General features: G+C 35.5%; 1 protein-coding gene across 16 annotated transcripts in view; it reads right to left on the bottom strand.

Moving 5' to 3' along the window:
- LOC142354481 (uncharacterized) overlaps nt 1-24,636 on the bottom strand; it is a 117,513-nt gene that overhangs the window by 56,851 nt on the left and 36,026 nt on the right. For 2 of the 16 annotated variants that reach the window (XR_012761102.1, XR_012761098.1), the window contains exon 2: nt 7,516-7,580. The exons of 13 other annotated variants lie outside the window; for them this stretch is intronic. The gene's annotated coding sequence lies outside the window, so the exon portion shown is untranslated. Of the gene's footprint in view, nt 1-973; nt 1,034-7,515; nt 7,581-24,636 lie in introns of all 16 variants that reach the window. One more of the 16 variants, XR_012761099.1, reaches the window with a different exon arrangement.

The following is a 24,636-nucleotide window of genomic DNA, read 5'->3' as shown; positions in this document are numbered from 1 at the left end:
ATTCTTAGTTTGAAAGGTTGAACTTAGACTTAAAGAAATGAAGAACTTTTTTGCATTTAATGTCCTAAATTAGAGTACTTATCAGGGCGAAGAGATTAGAGTTTTTTTTTCTGTGAGTCTAAGTTCAATCTTTCAAACTAAGCACGGATCTATTCTGTTTAGCCCCCCCCCCCGTGATTTTTATGACCCCCAGTTACAAATTCTTAGTTGTTATATAGCACGTTAGTATGCAAGAAAATAGCACGTGCGCCTGGGAGTCATAAAAAATTTATGCTCATTAAGTGGGGGGGGGGGGGGGGGGGGGGGACAGAATAGATCCCTTAGCACTTTGGCTCGAAGTTTTAATAACCAATGAAATCGTACCCTGGTGTCTCCAACACATGCTTAGATTACTCCTTCGGGCATTCTTTTTGAGCCAATCTTCATGTGACAAACTTCAGTAGTGACAAAAATAAGGCGGAAAACGTAGTCTGATCCGATGACTTAATTTCCCCAGTGTTTGAATTTTTGAATTTTGCCTTATTCCTCGAGCAGCACGTTACTATGTAAGAAAATAGCATGTGCGTCTGGGGCTCATATAAAATTTATTCTCACAAAGCTGGGGGTCGAAACAGAATAGATCCGTTTTTTTTTCAGCGACATCGAAAAGAAGCAGAAAACAGAAAACCTATAGATGAATTAAACATTGAACTAATGTTTGAAATTTTGCTGAGTACGAAAGTTTTTATCATTCAGAAGGCTTTAAATTTCAGCCCTCGTTCAATTTGTCGATCTCCATAAACATTCCACTCTGCATCAGTGGGAGCTGAACAATTGCGCCTTTTGTTTTATATATACCCATTGACAAATGTATATGTCCAAATTAAAAACTTCGTTGTGCTCTACCTGTTTTTGAAGAGCTTTTTCGTAGCATTCCGACACCCATTTTTCATTAATGAAGCGATTGAGAATTGATAATTTTTAAAGAACTTACTTTTTGGGGAAATGATATGACTGCTCACGGAGACAATCCAGGTGGACATTTGCCAGTTTTCTTGTAAATATCAGAAGGTTGAGCACCAAGGGAAATGTTTTCAAATTAATCATTTAACTCTAAAGCCTGGGAAGCAGTTTGCCGCTTAAGATTACGGACGCATGAACAAGTTGAACAAATCTCATGATTCTTAACACCTGCTGTTTATTATGTAAAAATTGGCATGTTTGTCGATGAGTAATTTAACGCTGACATCGCCATCCAATTTTCGGCCTTTTCCCATTATAGCCCCCACAATATAAGAGCCCTCCATTATGATGTAAATACCATGATTGGGGGTAGGTACAGGTGATCTGATCCCTAAGAGGGGCTATAATGTGAAAGACACTAATTTTCAATCTTATTCCGAACAAAACTTAAGTGATGAGGGTTTCATTGGTAGCAAAATAGAAAATGGCTATTGTTCTGACACCTCAAAAGTTGCTGAAGATCATTCCCATGATATCTCTAACCCAATTATCTTATGACAAATACCCCCATTTCCAAAATCCTACATAACGGATGGTCTTTGATTTTTGATGGGCTACAGCAAGAAAAGTCGTATTTTGAAACCAATTTTGTAATATACTTTGTAATATACTCTGCGTTTTATTTCAAAATCACATGTAGACAAATCCGCGTGAATCTCGGCGTGAATCTGCACGAGTCTCGATTGCCCGGGTCGAGAAAATAATGCAAAAATATGTAAGATAAGCGGTGAAAAGTTAGTTTTTTCCCCGCAAATTTCGCTCATAATTTTGCGGTGAAAAGCGGGGAAATTATGTAAGTTCATCGCTAGACTAAGCGCTGATCTTACAAACTTTCACCACAATTCACCGCTAAACTATGTAATTTCACCGCCGTTACAAGGGTTCGAACCTCTCACCTCCTGCGCCATCTCTCACTAACTTCTATTATTTTTTGTTTGAATATAAATCGAATTAACTCTAATTTCTGCAAAACATGCGCGGTAAATTTTTGTAAGATTTGCAATTTTTAGCGGTGAAATTACATATTTTAGGGGTGAAATGTGGGGAATTTTTGTAAGTTCACCGCTTACTCTAGTGGTGAAATTACATAAAATCACCGCTTAGAAAAAGTGTCAGAAAGATGTAAGATTAAGGGGTAGTTTTAGTGGGAAGGCAAATCTAACAATTCCTCCCACACTCACCATTAATTTCACCGCATTCTTTGCTGATCTCAAACATCTTTAACAATTTTTTCTAAGCGGTGAATTTATGTAAGTTCACCACTAATTTGAGCGGTGAATTTATGTTATTTCTCCATATTCACCGCTTATCTTACATAATTTGGACACTTTTTTCGAAGCGGTGAATTTATGTAATTTCACCGCTAATATCAGAGGTGAAATTATGTTACATCAGCGCTGCCAGACGATAAAGTTTTTTTCCACCGCATTCACCGCCTGATTTATGTAATTTCTCCACATTCACCGCTTACCTTACAAAAATTTCCACATTCACCGCTTATTTTACATAATTTGGACACTTTTTTCGAAGCGGTGAATTTATGTAATTTCACCGCTAAATTCAGAGGTGAAATTATGTTATATCAGCGCTACCAGACGATAAAGTTTTTTTCCACCGCATTCACCGCCTGATTTATGTAATTTCTCCACATTCACCGCTTACCTTACAAAAATTTCCACATTCACCGCTTATTTTACATAATTTGGACACTTTTTTCGAAGCGGTGAATTTATGTAATTTCACCGCTAAATTCAGAGGTGAAATTATGTTACATCAGCGCTACCAGACGATAAAGTTTTTTTCCACCGCATTCACCGCCTGATTTATGTAATTTCTCCACATTCACCGCTTACCTTACAAAAATTTCCACATTCACCGCTTATTTTACATAATTTGGACACTTTTTTCGAAGCGGTGAATTTGTGTAATTTCACCGCTAAATTCAGAGGTGAAATTATGTTATATCAGCGCTACCAGACGATAAAGTTTTTTTCCACCGCATTCACCGCCTGATTTATGTAATTTCTCCACATTCACCGCTTACCTTACAAAAATTTCCGCATTAACCGCTTATCTTACATAATTTTGTGTTGAATGGCGGTGAAACCTCGACCCGGGTGATTAGTGGTGTGAAGAAAGTCCAAATAAATGTAAAAAGGTGGGTTTTGTTCACTGAGCTATATAGTGCTGACTCATTTTGATGTTCGGTATTCCAGTCTGTCAAAATTGGAAAAGATTAACGTAATCGCCCTTTAATCAGTTTGTGCCCTGCTACGTTATGCACCATCCAGTTTCAGGTTACGTGTCAAAAGATAGTAAACCCTTATCTTAAACTATAGTATGTTCATCTGGGAGCTGCAAAAAAAACATGCAACCTATAGGCGGCAGGGGTGGGGGGCGCAATTTTCCCCTATCCAATTTTTTTGGATTTCCAACTACTGATTCCCAATTTAAGCATTTGAGAAATCTGATGACTATGCATCAACTGATTTCAAAATTAATGCAAATAGCCAGAATTATTTTGACTTAAAACGTCTACAAAAACAGAATGGTTACCTTATAAAAATGCTCTCTGTGCGTTTAATTTTGCCAACGAGTGTATCAAAATTTACCTGATGACCAAAAGTAATATCGGACCGTCTCTTGTCGTGCCTTCTAATAGTGGATGCATATTGTTTGCATAATGACTTACTAAATATTAACGCAAGCTCTGTAACTGTGGGGCGAATAACATAATGGGGGTGCAAACGGATGGGGGGCGCTAGACTAAGCGCTGATCTTACAAAATTTAACCACAATTCACCACTAAAATATGTAATTTAACGGCCGTTACAAGGGTTCGAACCTCTCACCTCCTGCGCCGTCTCTCACTAACTTCTATTATTTTTTGTTTGAATATAAATCGAATTAACTCTAATTTCTGCAAAACATGCGCGGTAAATTTTTGTAAGATTTGCAATTTTTAGCGGTGAAATTACATATTTTAGGGTTGAAATGTGGTGAATTTTTGTAAGTTCACCGCTTACTCTAGTGGTGAAATTACATAAAATCACCGCTTAGAAAAAGTGTCAGAAAGATGTAAGATTAAGGGGTAGTTTTAGTGGGAAGGCAAATCTAACAATTCCTCCCACACTCACCATTAATTTCACCGCATTCTTTGCTGATCTCAAACATCTTTAACAATTATTTCTAAGCGGTGAATTTATGTAAGTTCACCACTAATTTGAGCGGTGAATTTATGTAATTTCTCCATATTCACCGCTTATCTTACATAATTTGGACACTTTTTTCGAAGCGGTGAATTTATGTAATTTCACCGCTAATATCAGAGGTGAAATTATGTTACATCAGCGCTACCAGACGATAAAGTTTTTTTCCACCGCATTCACCGCCTGATTTATGTAATTTCTCCACATTCACCGCTTACCTTACAAAAATTTCCACATTCACCGCTTATTTTACATAATTTGGACACTTTTTTCGAAGCGGTGAATTTATGTAATTTCACCGCTAAATTCAGAGGTGAAATTATGTTACATCAGCGCTACCAGACGATAAAGTTTTTTTCCACCGCATTCACCGCCTGATTTATGTAATTTCTCCACATTCACCGCTTACCTTACAAAAATTTCCACATTCACCGCTTATTTTACATAATTTGGACACTTTTTTCGAAGCGGTGAATTTATGTAATTTCACCGCTAAATTCAGAGGTGAAATTATGTTATATCAGCGCTACCAGACGATAAAGTTTTTTTCCACCGCATTCACCGCCTGATTTATGTAATTTCTCCACATTCACCGCTTACCTTACAAAAATTTCCGCATTAACCGCTTATCTTACATAATTTTGCGTTGAATGGCGGTGACACCTCGACCCGGGTGATTAGTGGTGTGAAGAAAGTCCAAATAAATGTAAAAAGGTGGGTTTTGTTCACTGAGCTATATAGTGCTGACTCACTTTGATGTTCGGTATTCCAGTCTGTCAAAATTGGAAAAGATTAACGTAATCGCCCTTTAATCAGTTTGTGCCCTGCTACGTTATGCACCATCCAGTTTCAGATTACGTGTCAAAAGATAGTAAACCCTTATCTTAAACTATAGTATGTTCATCTGGGAGCTGCAAAAAACATGCAACCTAGAGGCGGCAGGGGGGGCGCAATTTTCCCCTATCCAATTTTTTTTGGATTTCCAACTACTGATTCCCAATTTAAGCATATGAGAAATCTGATGACTATGCATCAACTGATTTCAAAATTAAAGCAAATAGCCAGAATTATTTTGACTTAAAACGTCTACAAAAACAGAATGTTTACCTTATAAAAATGCTCTCTGTGCGTTTAATTTTGCCAACGAGTGTATCAAAATTTACCTGATGACCAAAAGTAATATCGGACCGACTCTTGTCGTGCCTTCTAATAGTGGATGCATATTGTTTGCATAATGACTTACTAAATATTAACGCAAGCTCTGTAAGTGTGGGGCGAATAACATAATGGGGGTGCAAACGGAAAAGATCCGATTTTGAATTGAGAACTAAGAATGAGTCCAATATGAAGTCTCACCAGGTTTTAACCAATGTTTGGAAATGAATATTACACCAATATTCCCTATTATGGAAAATTTGCCAATTGTGATTGTAATAGGAAACGAAATACCCATATAACGGATGGCTTATTTTCAGAAGCACAAACCCCATCAAACTAGGGCAATGAAATTGTAATACATTTTGTGGTAGCAATAAAAGGGTCAATGCCCAAAAGTGTGATGAACGAAAAATAATCTGTCGAATGCACGATTGTCTGGACAGAGACAATTTGCGTCTGGGCGGTCTGGATCCTCAACCTGGGTTGTATTATGTTTTTGACTGTTCCTCAAGTTTTACTGATTTTGCATGTTTACTGAAAACTAGAAACACGTTCTGAGAAACTTTTGAATGCAATATAAAAAATTTAGTTCTCTGTTTCGACTGAAAATTTTGATATCCGGATAATTGTTATGTTAGCTTTGCAATTTATTTCAAAATCACATGCTGACAAATTTGCGGGAATCTCGGCGTGAATCTCCACGAATCTCGAGTGATTAGTAGCGTAAAGAAAGTCAAAATACATGTTATAAGGTGAGTTTTTATCGCAGATCTATATAGTGGTGACGCACTTTGATGTTCGGTATACCCGTCTGTGGAAATTGAAAGAGATTAACGTAAGCCTCTTATCCGTTAGTGCCCCCTCCCCCAATACGTTATGCACCGCCAAGTTTCAGATCATACATAGTAAACTTGGTCTTAAATTATTGTAAGTTCATCTGGGGGCTCTGGCTTCACTTTTTGGCTTCAACTTAACTATTTTGTCTGGCGTTGCGATCAATTCTTTCCACGGAATACCTAATACCTACCAAAATTCTCCTGAAAAAAAAGTCTAAACACAGAAAAGTTGCAAAAAGGCATGCGAGAGCAGATTCTTTCAAAGTTTTAAAATTGGACTAGAATTTTGAACAAGACGTACCAAATTACAGTTGAAGCATCGGTAGCAAAATATTAAAGAACTATTTATTTAAATCGACGCCAGTTGCCCAGAATGAACATGACTTTTGTACAAGGCAGTAAAATTACTTTTTTTCTCGAAATAGTCATAAAATTTTATTCTTAATATCAAATACATAAATCCAAACTGAACTATTTGTTAGAGTTTACGCAAAAAAAAGAGTTCAATCTCATCGCTTTTGTGGAGTTTTTCTCCTGTCAGAGTCATGAAATTAACCATTTTTTACTCTCACTTTAGAAATGGATCACAATGCGTCTGTATTTATTTAATTACATCTTAAACCAATATGTTATGCAAACCCCAGTTAAAAATCACGTGCCATTACATTCTAAGTCATTATGTTAAGTTTAAGTTATAGCACATGTGTCAAATAAAATGCACCCACCAATCTGCGGCTTCCTCTTTGCTTAATTGCCGTGTATTGGCATCGAGATACGGTAGATTTAGGTTGACCAGGGGATGAATTTTTATTGGGAAAGGATTTTTTAATTTTCTGCCCCCAGTACATTCTGCGCACGCAGTTAGAGAGCAAATGTAATTACTTATTAATACGTTATGTTAAAAAATGGAACGTGCGTCTCAGGTTGCAAACAACATTCACCCACTAAGCAGGGGGCACAAAAAAGATCCTTTCGTTCATTCTAAGTTAACGTGGGTGTCTACTTATTTGGAGCCAGGAGAAGTTATGGAAAACTAGAATATTTCGCTATGGTATCTACAATTTTTTATTTGGATGACGTAACTTAAATTGAATTTTATCGACTTTTAAGATTCACGTCTTACCATATTTCCAAGATATTTATAAGAACTTTTTTGACTTTCCATTCTTGCAGGGAAAAGAGTCGGATATTTGTTTTATGCATTAGTCGGACATCTTAGTCCCAGTGAAGGGGTTTCGGATGTAAGATTTGTTTGAACTCAATCATTTTTGAAAAAATGCGAAATGCAAATTTGCCCAATCCACAGTTACCTGAAAAATTGTCGTCTCTCCTCTCTTCTGAAGATGGTGTTATATTTGTTTCAAGTAACTGTTATCTAAAACACAAAAAATTTTGTGATTTTTTTAGATCATCTAGGCCTGTCCAGAAATGAGAAATATAGCACGCGGCAAATGAATAAAGACAGGGACAAACAAAATCTTAGTTTATGTTCATAATCAGTTGGTTTCCACAGCTTAGAATAAGTTCTGTGATGAGCACAGAAGAGCATCAGGGTAGAGGACAATTAGCAATTATAAAAAAACAAAACTGAGGCGTTCAATCTTACTCATTTTAGGGTATTTTTCTCCTGTAAGAGTCATGAAAAAAAACACATTTTTTTCTCTCACTTTAGAAATGGGTCACAATTGGACTTTATGCATTTAATTATATCTTAAAATAGTAATTTCTAACCGTGACTCTTATGAACTAGACTAATAATGCATGCAATGTCATGTATTAATTTAGAATTTTTTAAAAAGACTTTCCCTTTGTTCCTCCAATATGTTATGCAACACCTATTTACAGATCACGTGCCCTTGCATAGTCTATCATTATGTTAAATTGTAGCAATGTGTCTAGCGGGAGCAAATAATATGCACACATCAATCTGCGGCTGCCTCTTTCTTTAATTGAATTGTAATTGGCGTCGCGATACGGTAGATTAACGTTGACCAGGGGATGAAATTCTATTGTAAAAGGATTTTTTTTAACTTTGAGCACCCCAGTACAATCTGCGCACGCTGTTACAGAGCAAATGTCATTATTTAATAATACATTATGTTAAAAAATGGAACGTGCGTCTTAGGTTGCAAATATCATGCACCCACTAAGCAGGGGGCACAAAGGGAAAAGATCGTTTCATTCATCCTAATTTAAAGTGGATGTCAATTTATTTGAGGCTAGGAAATATTATTTTACTCTAGGATCTACAATTTTTTGTTAGGATGACTTAAATTAAACTGAACTCCACTGACGTTTAAGATCATGTTTTATCATATTTAGTTGATATTCTTCAAAATTTTTTTTGACATTCTGTTCTTGTGGGGAAAAGGAGCCCGATATTTGTTTTATGCATTAGTCGGACGCTTTAGTTCTAGGAAGGGGGCATCAGAAGCAAGAATTGTTTGAACTCAACCACTTGAGACAAAAATGCGAAAAAAAAATTCTCCCAATCGACAGTTTCCTGAAAATTTGTCATCTGTCCGCTTTTCTGAAGATGATGTAAAATTGGATTCAAGTAACTTTTATCTATGACAAGAAAACTTTTATATTTATAGAACCTCTACCCCTGTCCAGAAATGAGATAATTGCCATGTGGCAAATGAAGAAAGACCAAAACAAACATAACCTTATTTTATGTTCATAATCAGTTGATTTCCACAGCTTAGAGTTGCTCTGATCACAAAATAGCACCAGGTTAGAGAACAAATAGCAGTTCAGAGTATTCCAGCTATCACCGGGAAAGTAAAATAAACTCCTGGACAATGGAGACATCTTCGAAGTTTTGCTTCTAAATGTGGATGAGTAAGCCTAAATTATTTTTTACTTGCGGGACCCGATATGTTGGGTAATTTTAGGAGAACTGTTTTACGCAAGTCTCGGTCTTGCCGGAATATAGAAGGTTCCTGCGTTTTCTATGGGGAAGTGACTTTGATGATGGAACAAGATTTTGGAATACCAAAGAATAGTTTTGGCTTGCGTGACTCATAGGTGTATTCAATTTACGCCCTCGTGCAAAAAGCAACAAACAACGCACACCGATTTCCAGAACTTTCAAACGTCATATCTGAATATTTTGCATGAATTATCTAGAGTTCTCTCTGGAAAAAGTGGAACAAGCATAGAAGGAAACTCTAGGAAGACAGAGGTGCGCTTCAACTGGGAAAAATAACCTCATAAAGTGGTCCTCAAATTCAGCATACGTTTGTAGCAGTTTTCCAACAGAATACTAAATTGCTTTAATTGAACAATCTCCGAAGCACGATATCTCTGTCAAAACACTGGGCATGTTGTGGTTTCCCTCAAAAGAAAAAGGATTCAAAAATCTAAGATTGGGACACTATAGTAAAGACGTCTGCTAAGAAATGTTTCTGAAATAAGCAATCATATAGGACTGACTACACTGTTCGTTTTAGAATCACATTTGATATTACAAGACACATGGTTAAATGACCAAGAATGGGATGAACAATTGCCCTTAAATTTATGTAATCCCTTGTTAGATTGGTTGACGGATTTTGAAAACTGCAGTAAAAAACAGTACCTGTGGCTGACTGCAATTAACCGCACGACCGAATTGAATTCTACATTTTTTCAGTTGCATCACTTGCTGCTGCTGCTGTCGTGGTTTACCTACGATTCATCAATTCAGAACGAAAGCGCATTTTGTATCGTTTGTAGTGGTTAGGTTACGAGTTAACTCGCTACAAGCCCAGACAATACACAAAGTGGAAATGAAAGCACCCGTTTACGATACCGGATTCTTGTTCTCATGGAGAAACGTTTTCGGCTATAACTAGAAAGACAATCCAATGGACAGACAGCACTGCTGTAATTCTTTAGATAAAATATGAAAAACTTAGGCAATTTTTTTTGCCAATGGCTTGGCAGACGTACGAGACAGAACAAATGACAGAGATTGGAGGTACGTACCAACATCAAAAAACCCTGGCAACGACTGAATACAAAGGCTTCTAATGCACTCCCTAACGACAAACCGTTGGCGCAAGAGACCGCAAGTTCTCAGAGAACTAGAAAACAAGTGGTCAGAAATTCCAAGCAAAAATCATTGCACAACCGATTGTTGTACAAGTGGAATCCAAGCAATCAATTCAGTTAGTCAGGACTTCAGATGCCTCTCAGTCTTCTACCGTGACTATAATCAAGGGATTTGTATTTGTCGTTTTATGCTTTCTTCAAAAACTAAGGAGGGCTCGAAAAGGACAACTGGAGCCTTACCAACTCCTTATCAACGCAGATGAATTGCTTTTCATAACTTTACAAAGTCAGACTTTTGCGCATGGAATGAAATATATATCCTGAAAACAAAGCATTGCAGACATTAGTCGGATCACTTTTTTTGTCCTGTTTTGCCTAATGGGCGATGCCTAAAAGACAACAGTTGACTTCAGAGAGCTCAAGTATCTGTGTGTACCAACAATTTTTTGATACTGAATGCATAGAACGAGATCATTTTCCAATATCTTCCAGACGAGCATTCTGAAAATCATCATACAGGAGTGTTTATCTTAGAAGTATGATTCAGCAAGACAAATGGACCGTGAGACTAACGAACGTTTTGAAAAGGATAAAAATTGTGTGCCACGATTGCGGACAACAAGATCAATTATACTGTCAACCTTAAACGGCTGAACACTTTCGAGTTTGGTTTGAGCAGTAACCGTGGCCTTTCATGCTGTTGCCTTGGACTTCTTAGGTCTCTTCAGCCTTGGCATAACAAAGAAATATCCTCAGTAACTTTGTTTCGTTTTACTTGTTTGGTAAATAGGGCAATACCTATTGAGGTTTGTGACAGTCAAACAGATGCATCTACACTATAGTTTAAACAACAGCAACAATGTTTGTTGATTTAAACACAAACAGATGATGGTACATCAGATTAATAGGCGAACTCCAACCAATTCTTACCAGTCAGAATTGAGGGCGGAGAATGTTCAGAAACGAGATAATTGGCACATGGCAAGTGAACTGACACCAGAAACCAATAGAATCTTAACTTATGTTCACATTCAGTCGGTTTCCACAACTTAGTGAATTCTTTGCGGAAAACATAATAAAATCAGGGTAAGGAACTTATAGCAAGTCAATGTATTGTACCTAACACCGGAAATTATAATTAACATTTAAATCCAACCCCCTTCAGTGCACCATCAAATGCTACTTTGGTTATAGCATTAGGACCCACAGCGTAACAAACATTGAACATATACAAAGGTACTAACGAGACCTCCACCATATCCATCCCCCATACCTTATATTATTGGATCGCTCTTGTGTTTCGAAGTCTATTTTGTTCCCCCCAGTGTTTTTTATAACCCCCAGTTACAAATTATATGTTGTTATATAGCACGTTACTATGTAAGAAAATAACACGTGCGCCTGGGGGTCATAAGAGAAATATGATTAATAAGCTGGGGGGGGGGGCAAAAAAATAAATCCGTGTTTCGTTCGTTGTAGGATTTACACACCCTCAATTCCTCCTGACTTTTCGTATTCTTTTCGTTATTTCGAACCCCATAGAAGTTTGGGATCTTTTCCGTTTGTGACCCCTCAGTATTTTATGCGCCCCAATTACAGAGCACATGCCATTACACAGTGTATCTTTATGTTAAAAAATGTCACGTGCGCCGGGGGATGCAAATAAAATGAACCCACTAAAATGGGGGGCACAAATAGAAAAGATCCAAAATTTGAAATAAACTTACGTAAATCTTATCCTATTATTTCCCCCAGATAAGTGGGTGAATATTATTTAAACCCCACAGATGCATTGGCCATACTTTACATAATGATTTACCATGTATTGACACGTGTTCTGTAGTTGGGGGAGCATAACGTACTGGGGGGCAGAAAAGGAAAAGATCCACTTACGCTTAACTTTCTGTATGCATAATCATTTGTGTTCTCTCCGTTGTTTCACAGATTACTCTTAAAATTTATTGAGTAACGGTATCATTTTAATTTAGATTTCGTGAACTGATCTTGAAAGCTGTCGTAGAACGACATATTCTGAATATCGAAAATCAATTAGCAGCTTTTGTTTTTACGAAAATTAAACAATTCTTCGATTTAAAACACGCCATACTTTTCCAAAGCGATTTTGCAAACATCTTATGCTTAGGGATTCCTTACATCACTGATCATAGGTATGCTTATTTTTTTATATAAAACTCTACCCTGGCTTTTTGGATATATATATATATATATTATATATATATATATATATATATATATAAATATATATATATATATATATATATATATATATATATAAAGTTTTGGTGCAAGATGCATGACTTTGACTCTATTTAATCTTGAAATTGTTCCGGCAGCATAATCACACATTGATCTTTTTAGTTTCTGCCCCCAAGTTTTGTGGGTGCATATTACTTGCAACCCCGACGCACATGCTATATATTTACTTAATGATTTTGGGATCTTTTCCGTTTGAGCCCCCAGTACCTTATGTGCCCCCCAGTTACAGAGCACGTGCAATTACATAGTAAATCTTTATGTAAAATTATGGCACGTGCGTCTGGGGGTTGCAAATAATATGCGCCCACTAAGCTGGGGGGGCACAAACGGAAAAGATCCTGATTTTGAAATATACTGGCATGTGCTCTTGCATGTGCGCATGAACTACGGAGGGGGCAGAACAAGAAAAGAATGTTGTATTCACAACAGAACAGAAACTTTCAAAAATGAGGAATACTTTTACTTTCCTTCCGCCTCTTTGTGACAGTAATTTTTATTTTGTTCAGAAATAAATCTTTGTTTTTGATAAATTTTGGGTAGCAACAGAGGAAATTGTTTCAAGGTGAAAACAAAAATAAACATTTAACACAGTTCTTTAGATCCACATCTCGACCAAAACTGTTGTTACATTTATTCCAATACAAACGTACAAGGATATCCAAAAGAGCAGAAAAACTCAAGACAGTAATTTATGTTAGAACACTATAATTGCCCTGGAAAGTTTAGATATAAGTTTGCCTATTTTACGCAAACAGCAGTAAGCTAAGTACCTCTTGAAAACAGTTCAATTTGTATATGTTAGAGTTTAGTTCTGGGAAGACTAAGGAAATTAGAGCTCGAGCTGGCGAAGGCTTTTTAGAACAATGCTCTAACCTATTCAGAACTCAATTTTGCAGTTCAAAGTTGAAAGAGAGAATACAATTAAAATATATAGTAACATTGCATTTCTGCATATTTCGAAAAAATACTTTCTCAATTTTCGTTTCTTTAGTTTTCCCTAAGAGTTAATTTTATTTTTTTTCTATATCTATTTCATTACTCTAGATCTGCTCGTCAAAAAACCAATTCTCGTTCTAAATCGCAATCTTCGTTGCTATCGTGATTAGCATTCAATTTTTCGTTAACTGTTTATTCTCTTTTATTGACATTTCATCTTAAACAAAATTTTAATAATCGCTAAAAATCGTTTGATATTATTGAAGAAGCAAAGGTATCGCAGAAGTTGTCAGCAGGCTCTGTTGTGCGACTCTCAATGTTATTGTTTTTTGTTTCAAAAATGTGCAAACTATGAAATTTTTTCTTTATATTGAGTCAATTATAGAACATAACAAAAACTGCCTAAGTTGTCATCTTTTGTGACTCTTTCCTACTTTTAACTATCCCTTTTGATTATCTCTAAAACGTAAATCCTTTTTTTCTCGTGAAAAAATTGAGCTTCCAATAAATTTTTCCATAAAACGTGCCATAATGCTTCCTAGAATTTTTCCCAGGAAGTTTGTTCCGTTGATTGCTCATTTTTGCCATTTTATTTGATGTGAACAAGATGTGAAAAATGACTGCGAAATTGATTAAGTTCGAAATCTAGTGTGACATTATACGTGAATTCTTGAGAAAAATGCGGAACGCATAAAAAGTGTGAAATGATAACCTCTTGCTTGAGCAGCTTCCCAAAAATTAACAATTCAATTTACTCAAATAATGAAAGCATCAACAAAGCAAATTTCACGAGTGAGTAAACGTCTTTTTTGTAAAAAGCAAGGTAAAGTCGATGTGTTGAATAGCTTCGAGAGTGCAGTAACACAAATTTGTAATTTTATCTAATCACCTCTTATTGCATAACCAACTGTTGAATAACCGATCAAATAGCCTGTTAGTGTCCAATGATAAATACGAAACTTTAAAACAAGGGCGAAATTCAGCTTTTGTTTTGGACGCCGCTCTATTCTCCCCGTTGACATTATATGGAGGGTGCCTGGAAAAAGCATCGGAAAAAGATACCCCAATCTATTGCAGTGCGGCTAAATCAAGCAACTGTTATGCAAAATTGACTACACAGGTGTTGACTACACCCGCCCGACCAAAAATACTCCTGTTTATAGTACTTCATTTAAAATCCTTAAGCCACTGTCTAGATGATAGATCTGTTTTTTCACCAATCTTCAGATATCACCAGTCGCAAGAAAAAAGGTGACCAAAGACGTAGTGTAATCCATCGATAGTTATGCAACTGTTGTTATTGCACCGAGAGCTAATTAAAACGGGTAGTATAATTTCAAACCTCAGTTTTGCCATTGTTTCAAATTTTGGCAGCATAAATTGTGCAACCACAATTATTTTCATCAACAAAATATTTAGCTGCTACTGTAGCAAGGATAATTGACTGAGAATTGTCCCTTGATTTTTGAATCTACAGTCAGCAGCGTCAAAGTCAGACGTCAAAATATTATAATTAACGTCAGATGTAAGTTAGCCGCCCTTATTTTTACGCAGTAATAATTCTATTGGTGATGCATTTATAACTTTCCATTAACACCAATGTAAAGTTGATGACCTCCATCCAGGATACAGAGTAAAAAAATTATCTCAAAATGTGATGTTTTCACGTTTGCACTACTACGACAGAATTCGCATTTGTGTGAAACATTAAAAATGTTATCAAACTATGACATTGATGGAGGCAAGAATAATGTAGACTTAATGTGGGACGAAATTTACTTTGACTATAAAATAGCAGAAATCTACGTTTTTTTTGTATATACTCCTGGCATCCTAGAACAAATTAAAGAGATCATAATTTGGTCTTTTTGGTCATCTCACAAAATTTTGGTTCATTTGATGTTAGCTTCAACCAATGTCAACTTTCTCAATCATTGTCTTTTTGTTTGACACTAAAAAGCAAAATCTCCGATTTCACAAAGTTTATATTAGAATGCTGCTTTTTTTGTTAGAATGCTAAAAAGCTTTTTTTGTTAGAACGCTAGAAAGTTTGTTAGAAAGTGTATATTAGAATGCTGCTTTGTTGAATCTCGATCTTCATTGACCTTCATTGATTTCACAGTTGCTTCTTGACCTTCATTTTTTCAACGTTTGAAGCACTTTCTTATGCATTGCTAGTTTTAAACGTTAGCACAATAGTTCTTTTTAAGCAACAGATTCTGCAACAAAGTTCTAATTGTAAATATCAAGAATTGTAAATTACTCCTGTAAATATCCTCCTGTAATATAATCCAATCTTGATGATGACTGCAGAAAAGTTTAATAGTTATTCAAAAGCGGATCTTTATAACATTTATTGCGAACTTTTTCAAAAAATAGAAGAGAAGGACAGTCTCATCGCCGAGCATGTGGTAACCTTGAGTGAATTGCTTAAAAAAACGGCACATGTAACAGCTACTCCAGCTATAATAACACCAACAATTAAAACGAGTGCGAAAAATTGCGTTTTTATTCGAAAGTTTGAAACATTAAAGATCGAAGAGAAAACAGAAAACTTTTTAATTGGTAGTAGTAACATCAAACACCTGGCAAGAGATCGGACATTTCCTCAGGATTGCAGTATACATGCGTACCCAGGCTCGACGACGAAGGAAAAACTGCAATTATTACACTGTTACGATCAAAAAAGATGAAGACAGTTTTTATACAGGATAGGACATGCTGTTCTAAAACAAAAAAAATGATCATTTAGGAACAATATTCTCAGATTACAAAGATCTTGTTTCTGCAATAAAGAAAAGTTCAGCCCCGAAATATTGGTATTGATGGAAGTGCCTCCCTTAAAAAATTGCCGAAAAATGATCAGACAAACAACAAAATTTTTGAATTCAATGAAAAACTGCGCAAGTATATTACACAAGAATACACTGAAAAAATCAAAATACTTCCTGTCTGCAACTTGTTGAGTCAAATGGCAAATTGCAACGCTCTCTTTTACGATGATATACATTTTAAATTTCAGCAGGGAATTCCGTTCACTAAGAATGCACTTTTAAGTCATTTTCTTTTAACTTCTTGTAATCTTGTTCGTTTACAACCATTGCAATATTCTCAAAGTGCATATGTGAGTAGGGCTGACACTTACAAACCATGGAGGGAAACCTATCGTTATACAAATGGATTTTAGCTGCAGTCTCTGTTGTTTTTAAGCTGTTGTGCATCGTGTAATGTTTTATAATCAGAATTAGTCAAAAATTGCAGGTATTCGACTCATAGATATACTATGTGTACTACTCATGTCCTCCGATAGTAATTTAGAAATTTTTTTACAGTTTTCCTTATGCATCTCGAATACCTTCGTTCAAAGGAAGCTTTAACAGCAAACAATGTGCTTTAACATCCAAAATCAAACTTTTTTTCTTGGTTGTTATATGGTATCTTCTACTAAAAAGATCTTCTTCGACATCGAAATAAACCCGGGACCAATTTTGTCGTTTGAACTTATGATGAAAGTGTTAAGATTATTTGATTCCAGGACAAAAGTTCTACATCAAAACGCACGAAGTTTAGCAGGACAACATCTGCTCTTTGAAAGAACTCGTTCAAGACATTGGTTACAACTGCATATATGCGTTTAGTGAAACATGGTTGTCACAAAACCATCCGGAAGAGTTTTGGCATGAAGATAAGCAAAACTGTGACTGTTTTTCGAAAAATTCAAATCCAAACAACAGAAACAAAAGGGGTTGAATTGAGCATACAAAAAAAGAAATGCATACTAAATTTATCAGATTGTCCCGAAAAAAACTTATAAAGATGTTTTTGGAAAAATTGGTCCTGGATATTGATCTTGCTATGGCTGAAAGAAAATCTGTCATACTTGCTGGAGGCTACAACTTAAACTATTTTGCAAAGCGCGACAGAATTCTGCTACAATCTGTAATTTCTCCATATGATCTTAAACCATCAAATATTGATACAGCTACAAGAATGACTAACTCTTCTTCAACTCCTATTGATAATATCATAACAGACGTTTACGAAACAGGCATAGTAGTGGATACGATTTTGAAAACCGATCATTTTGCAACAATCACAGTTCTTAAATCTGTAATGCTAAAATCAAAAACAACAAAGAAAAAAATTTAGACAAAAAAAATTTATTCAGCCATAGCGGTCCAAAATTTTATTGAAAATTCAGACTGGAGACACTTTTACGGTGCAGTGACAGGAGATATGATGTTATTAGAATTTCAAAGATTTATTGAAAGAGCATTAGCACTCCAATTAATGCCTGTTATATTAGAAAAGACAAACCAAAATTTTTGTTTCAAGAAAAATGGCTATGTGAGAAAACAAAAAGACAGTTTTCAAGAATTGGCGGTGATGAAATTGAAAATGACTCAATTCGTCAAAAAGAGAAACAATTTCTCTCAAGTTTTATGGAGTTAAACAGTGAAAAGGCCAGATAAAAATTCATTCGTGATCTTCGTAATAAAAAAAAGACCCAAACAAGAATTCAAACATTATTAAACAGTCTTGGTAATAAGATAACAAAGCCTATGGAAGCTGCAATTCTTCTAAATTACAGATTTTCTACTCTAGAGGAGTTCATTGGCTTGCAACAAACAAACAACATTCCGCCTAAATCTGCTCCGAGAAAGTATTTCAAGTTCCCACATATAACAACCAAGGAAACAAATGTGCTCATAGACTCATTGAATACAAGTAAACCAGTCGGTCTTTCCAAAATAACAGCTTGTGCAATAAAAAAAGTTAAAGCAGCGCTAGCGTAACCGCTATGTTATCTCATTAATTAGTTCATTACAGAAAAACAATTTCCAGCAGATCTTAAAAAGCTTGTGTCACTCCATTCTTCAAAAAAGGAAAACCCTAAGACCCACTAACTTATAGGCCTATTTCTGTCATTTCTGCTTTGTCAAAAGGCTTTTGATTTTATAAACCACAAAATACTGTTACGGAGACTTGAAAATATAGGTTTTGACGAACATGCTACCAATTTAATAGAGAATTATTTGAGTGAAAGAACGCAAAGAGTTGTCCTGAATGGAATTGAATCAGATTGGATAATATTGAAAATAGGAGTTCCAAAAAGTACTATTTTAGGACCTCTATTATTTAACATTTACGTCAACGATTTAGCAAAGATTGTAGAAAAGGATTGCACGGTCGTCCAGTACGCAGACGAAAACTTTCTTTTTACATCCGACAATGATGAAATATCGTCAAAAAAAAACTTGAACAAAACATCTCAAAAATTATTGATTTTTTGCAAAGTCCCAGTTATTGGTGAACAAACAAAAAACAGAATATTTTTGTTCAGCACAAGGAAGAGGTTAACAAATACTGTTCTGAATGTTGACAATGAAAGAATAGCAGAATCAAATAGTGTGAAGTATCTTGGCGTAATTACTGATAGCAAACTAAAATTTGATAGAAAAGTGAAAAAAATTCTTCAGAGAATGGCTTGTGGAATAAAAGTTTTGAATACGCTAAGTAAAAGTTTACCAGAGAAAATGAAAGTCTTATTACTTAATGCAATAGTAATAAGTCATCTACAATATTCCGTTCTAATTCTGATAGGGTTGCAAAAGTCATTACTCACAACTTTAGAAAAACAATTGAATAGGGGAATAAAAACCATTTTTAATAGGAGAAAATACGATCGGTCTACAGATCTCAAACTTCGCAACAAAAGATTACCAGTTTCTTTTCTCTAGAAATATCATTGCTCAAAATATTTTTTTCGCTTATTCAGCAACGATCTTCCAGCATGTAAAATTGAACCTTTCTCTACCATGAGAATAAAACATGAGAAGTCAAAAAAAATAATGTTCGATATAAGAAAGAACATTAAGTTTCTAACTGATTTTTTTATTGCACAAGCCATTCCAATTTATAATAGTCTGCCTTCTAATATTAGACGGAAAACAACATCGAAAGCTTCCTTAAAAAAGAACTGAAAAAATATTTTTGGGAAAGAATTTTTGAAGGACCCAAAAGTAACTGATATAAAAGATGACATTGAGAGCATTAGATTTTAATTTTATTCCTTAATCTTCATGATGTACATATATAATTGTGAGAACATTTTATGCTCGCATTTTAGGCCATTTTTTACTAATGTAAGGTCAAAGTTAAGCAATTTAATGATTTTATAATTTTACATAATGCTATATTCTTACCTTTACTTTGCCTCTTTTACCATTTTCTTTTTATTCTTATGTGTACCAGAGGAAATTAACAATGTTCTTTTTTTGAAGCATCCAATAATCATTGGATTGAAGCCCGTTCAGTAGAATGACATCAGAAAGGTAAGTACTATAACGTTTGTTATCGCCAATGATAAGTTATGAAATTGCAAGACAAAGCCAATGGTTTGAAAAGCTCCGAGAAGGCAATAACCAAATTTCGCTGATTCATTCAATCAGATTTCATTGCAAAAACAACAGTTGATCAGTTTCCTGATAAAAAAAACTTGTTAGAGCCCGATGAACTCCAAAACAGCATTACAACTCTGCTTTGTTATTGAATGCCGCTCTATAGACAAGAACACTAATTTGGGGGAACAATGGTGTAACCATGATTTTTTAAGATTTGATTTAAAATTAGAAAAAGTTATTTCATTAAAAATGGAGTGCTAACTTACCGCTGACGTCAAATACAGTCATCAAAGTTTTAGTTGTGACTTTTAGCCTACATGACTTCTACAATTTGGATGGATGAAAACAAAATCATTTTGCAAATTCTTATTATTTCGTACCTTAACGGCATTGGATCACTAAATTGGGCAGCCTGCATATCGAAAATTCTAACGAGCAATCCAAATGAACACTTTGAGTTCTGTGACTTATGTTATGTCAAGGACCGTGACTTAGCTGTGATTAAACCACCAACCCTTACAATTTTCTCTCAACGACTGTTGACAATATTGAACTGCTATGATTGTGACAGCAAACAGTGGGAAATTCTCAACTATTTCTTCAAGAGCTACAATTTTGTTCAAGCGTTGGACCAAATTTCAGGAGAAACCAATTTTGCAGGAGTTCTAGCTTTAGTGATGAAATACCTTGGTTCTTCCTACGCACAAAAACTAACTCTCTTGACAATGAAGCTGGTGGAAAACTGATAAACTTACTAAGTCGCATTAGCATTGACGTCAATAACGTTACAATAAACCAGTTCTTTCTTTTGATATTGATGATGAACACGCCCCAATTTCGAATCATCTATTCAGTGCAGTGGGAATGGAAAGTATAACCCTATTAATTACAGGGTTATTGCAGCTGTTCTTATCAAGAAAATTGACCGAAGACATGTCGTGTATTCTATTGACCAATTTGTAGACTGCAGCAGAACGAATAAGCAGCGGATTGAGTTTTCATTACACACAGCCCTATTCAACAAACTAACGGTATTCCTTAGCATTTTGTTTATTATTTTTTACTCCATTATGGTAACGACTGTCCCCACGGGAATGCAGTAATTTTACTACCTGGGCCATGGCGTCAACTGCGCAGCGGCTTTTATGTTCCTGATAGCCAGAATACCAATGAAACTGCATGAGAGGTTTACCTACTTCAAAAAGAAATCATTCCAAGTTTCCTTGATTGTAGTTACAACAACAATGGGTACATTGTCTAGCCTCATTTTCCTATTATTAAAAGATGAGTCTGTTTTTCTATTCAACCATCAGCTGTACAACATGTGTCTTAAGTTACTTCCATTTTGGTTTATAGTGAACATCATGATTGCGGTGACCCTACTCACACATATCACATTTCGAAGCTACGCCGAACTGGTTTTGTTTGAGATTGGTTGCATTATCGTTGACCAAGTCTTTCATACTATTTTATTTACCAGCAGACTGCTCGAGTGCAAACAGACAAAACCATTCTTGCACTTCTATTATATGTACGGAGACTCCTATTTCGAAGTCAAGCAAAGATTCAGATATCAAAATTCCTCTGTTTTGATTAGCAACTATGAGCCATGTTCAACACGCAACACTAATCCTTATATCTTCAAATGGCATAGGCATTACAATGGAAGTGATTTTGCTTGCCAAGTCCCATACAGTCGTTTTTTACCCAATCTGGTTTGTCACAACACCTGAATACGCTTTACTTCACGGCATTCACTTCAACGCAGAGCAGTCAGAGAACACATCAAAAGCTTTTCCTGTAATTGCATTCTTCATATCAATGATTGGGTCAGTTAGTGATGAACTTATTCGAATCTTCCTGAATTTTTCAATTGGAATCGGAGTTGTTAGTTTCTCCCTTCTGTCATTGTTTTTTCTCTTATGGTTTTGCAAGAAGAAAGAAATTGGCGATTTTGTGCACGGCGTCTATGTCTATGTGTTGCGCTCTCATGTCTCCTCAGGTAATTGATTGTTGAAGTAGCTTAATATCTTATATCGCAATCCATATTAAAAAAAGTTTCACAAACCTAAGTTGTAGCATAGCTGCAACATTCAATATATATGTCTAACATTATTCCTTTTTATAAAAAAGCTCTAAAACTGTAAGTTGAAGAGATATTTTCAAAATGAAGCTTGCAGAAACTATGGAAATCATTTTCTTAAATACGATCACTTCAACAACCTGTAACATATATTACACTCTAGCAGTATTAAACTTCAATACAAAATACAATAGAATTGCTGCCCAAATATTTTTAAACACAATTTTATCATTTTGCTGAATTTTTAAGAAGTAATTTGAAATCTCAAAAGTCACGAACTCTTCATTAATCCATGTCTCTTTAACCCAATCAAACTTAAAATGATCATTTTAAACGCACTAATTAAAAACCTATTTTCAAAGTTGATGTCCAGAAATGATAAAAAAAGACTTTTCTGCAGGCCTTTATTTTAATTGTTACTCTTGGAAAATATTGATGGCAATTCCATCTTCTTGGCCAATTTGACAAATCCTGAATTTCAATTGTTCAGATTTTTTTTTATTTCTTTTTAAATTTTTTTCCAAAACTCAAGTTTAGTGTGGCATCAATTACTTCATTCGAAAATCAAAAGTTAAGTTATTAGGTCAGCCAAATTGATTAGTTTAACTTTTCACGAGCAAAGAGTTTAACATATCTATATTTTGAAAAAGTGACAGTCAGATATCTAATTTTCATCGTATGCCTGTAACTTAAATTTGCTTCAAGAGAATTTTTTTCATCACGTTAATGAACAATTACTACACGTGAAAAACAATACACTATTTTTGAACCTGAAGAGAAAAATTTTTAATGCTACAGCCTGTTTACACCTTTTTATATAAAATTTTTGGGTCTTTTCCATTATAGCCCCCCATGAAATTATAGCCCCCCATTATTGTATATTTACCATGTATGGGGGCTATAGGTTATCTGACCACTAATCTGGGTGGGTCTGGTATTATGGGAAATGACAAGCTGTGTATTGATGTGAGAGAGACGTGTTAATCAATGTTTCAATTGGTGGCAAGATTTGTTACAAATCAGTCGGTTTGTATAGCATTATGTTCCCGCAACCATAGCTTAATGGTTGTGACAACAAACTCGAACTGAAACTTTTAAATCAAAAATCGGAAAATATCGGAAGTCATTCTTGACTTCCTTCACCCCTCCTTTCGGGTTGGGTGTCACCTAAGAGCCGCTCAAAACCTAGCGTGTTTTGTTTTCCCTATCCCCTTGGTGAGGACATCTGCAATCATGAGATCAGTTTGCAAGATTTTCAATTCTAGTTCTCCCCTTCCTACAAGCTCCCTTATAAAATGAAGTTTAAGTGCAAAGTGTTTTGTTTTTCCAAAGTGAATGGACTGCTTGTTGAGCGCTATGCATTCCTGGTTGTCGACAAAAATCTCAATAGGTTTTTGTACCTCAACGCGTAAGTCCTGCAGCAGATCTCTCAAGTGAATGGCCTCCTTTGTTGCCTCTACTAAGGAATTTATTTCGGCTTCTGCCGTTGATGTAGCAACACATCTTTGAACCTTTTTTGACCAGCTGACAACGGCTGAGCTACTACTAAGTTTGAAACAGAGTCCTGAAGTGCTTTTCCTATGGTCTAAATTTCCTGCCCAATCGGCATCGGAGAAACACTAAGGTTAACTTATCTCCCCTTCTAAAAACTAAACTCTTTGACTGAGAACCTTTGAGGTATCTCAAAACTCTTTTTCCGGCTTTCCAGTGCTTTTCCCCTGGATTCTCAACAGAAGAACTTAAGAATTTTGCTGCAAAAGCAAAGTCTGGTCTACTCGAGCAAGCTAAATAATTCAAGCAACCCTTAAAATTTCTATAATCAAAACTTTTCATGCGCTCTTGCTCTTCACTCCGTACTGAGGGCAGCCTTTTCTTGTTAGTTTTATTTCTGCAACTGGTGTCTCTACTGATTTGCAACTCTCTAGTCCAAATCTCTCTCACAGCTTTTCAATATACTGTTCTTGTTTGATTTCAAAGGAATTTTCTTTTTTTTTTCACAATTTTCATTCCAAGAATCCAACAAAGATCCCCACAATCACTTATTTTGAAATCCTTAGACAGCTCAATCTCGAACAAATCGAGAAGTTTTCCTGAAATTCTCAGCTTATTATATCATCTACTCACAAACAAACTGCGCCTTGAAGTTGTCTTTCACTATTCTTTATGAACAATCAATTATCATGAACCAAAGATTCCAAACCATTAGCTACCAAAAAGTTCCTAAATGTAAGATACCAATTCCTTCCTGAGTGCTTAAGACCGTAAAGACTTTTCTTCTTTAAACGAACAAGAGGTTTTCCTATGTTGTCTAATTGCTCAAAACCTTCTGGTTGTTTCATGTTAATTTCTTCAGCTATAGGTGCGTTAAGATATGCCGTTTTTATATCCATTTGTTTTATTTTCAACACTTTGTGAACATACAAGCTGACAATTAAACGAATTGTTGACATCCTAGTCGTTGGTGAGTATGTCTCATGGAAATCCGTCCCTAAGACTTGACTGTAAACTTTAGCCGCGAACCTTGTTTTGAATATACTTATCTCCCCGTCGGACAATATTTAACTCCAAAATGCCATCTTCTGCCCACTACTTTTGCTCCATTATCCTCAACTAGATCCCAAATTTTATTTTCGCTTAGTGAGTTATATTCGACCTGCATTGCTTTCTTCCAGTTTTCATTCTTGAGTGCCTCT

Source organism: Convolutriloba macropyga, chromosome 15, assembly GCF_964194025.1.
Source record: "Convolutriloba macropyga chromosome 15, txConMacr16.3, whole genome shotgun sequence".
Taxonomy (NCBI): domain Eukaryota; kingdom Metazoa; phylum Xenacoelomorpha; order Acoela; family Convolutidae; genus Convolutriloba; species Convolutriloba macropyga.
Note: the sequence above shows the minus strand (reverse complement) of the source record. Positions and strands in the feature narration are given on the sequence as shown.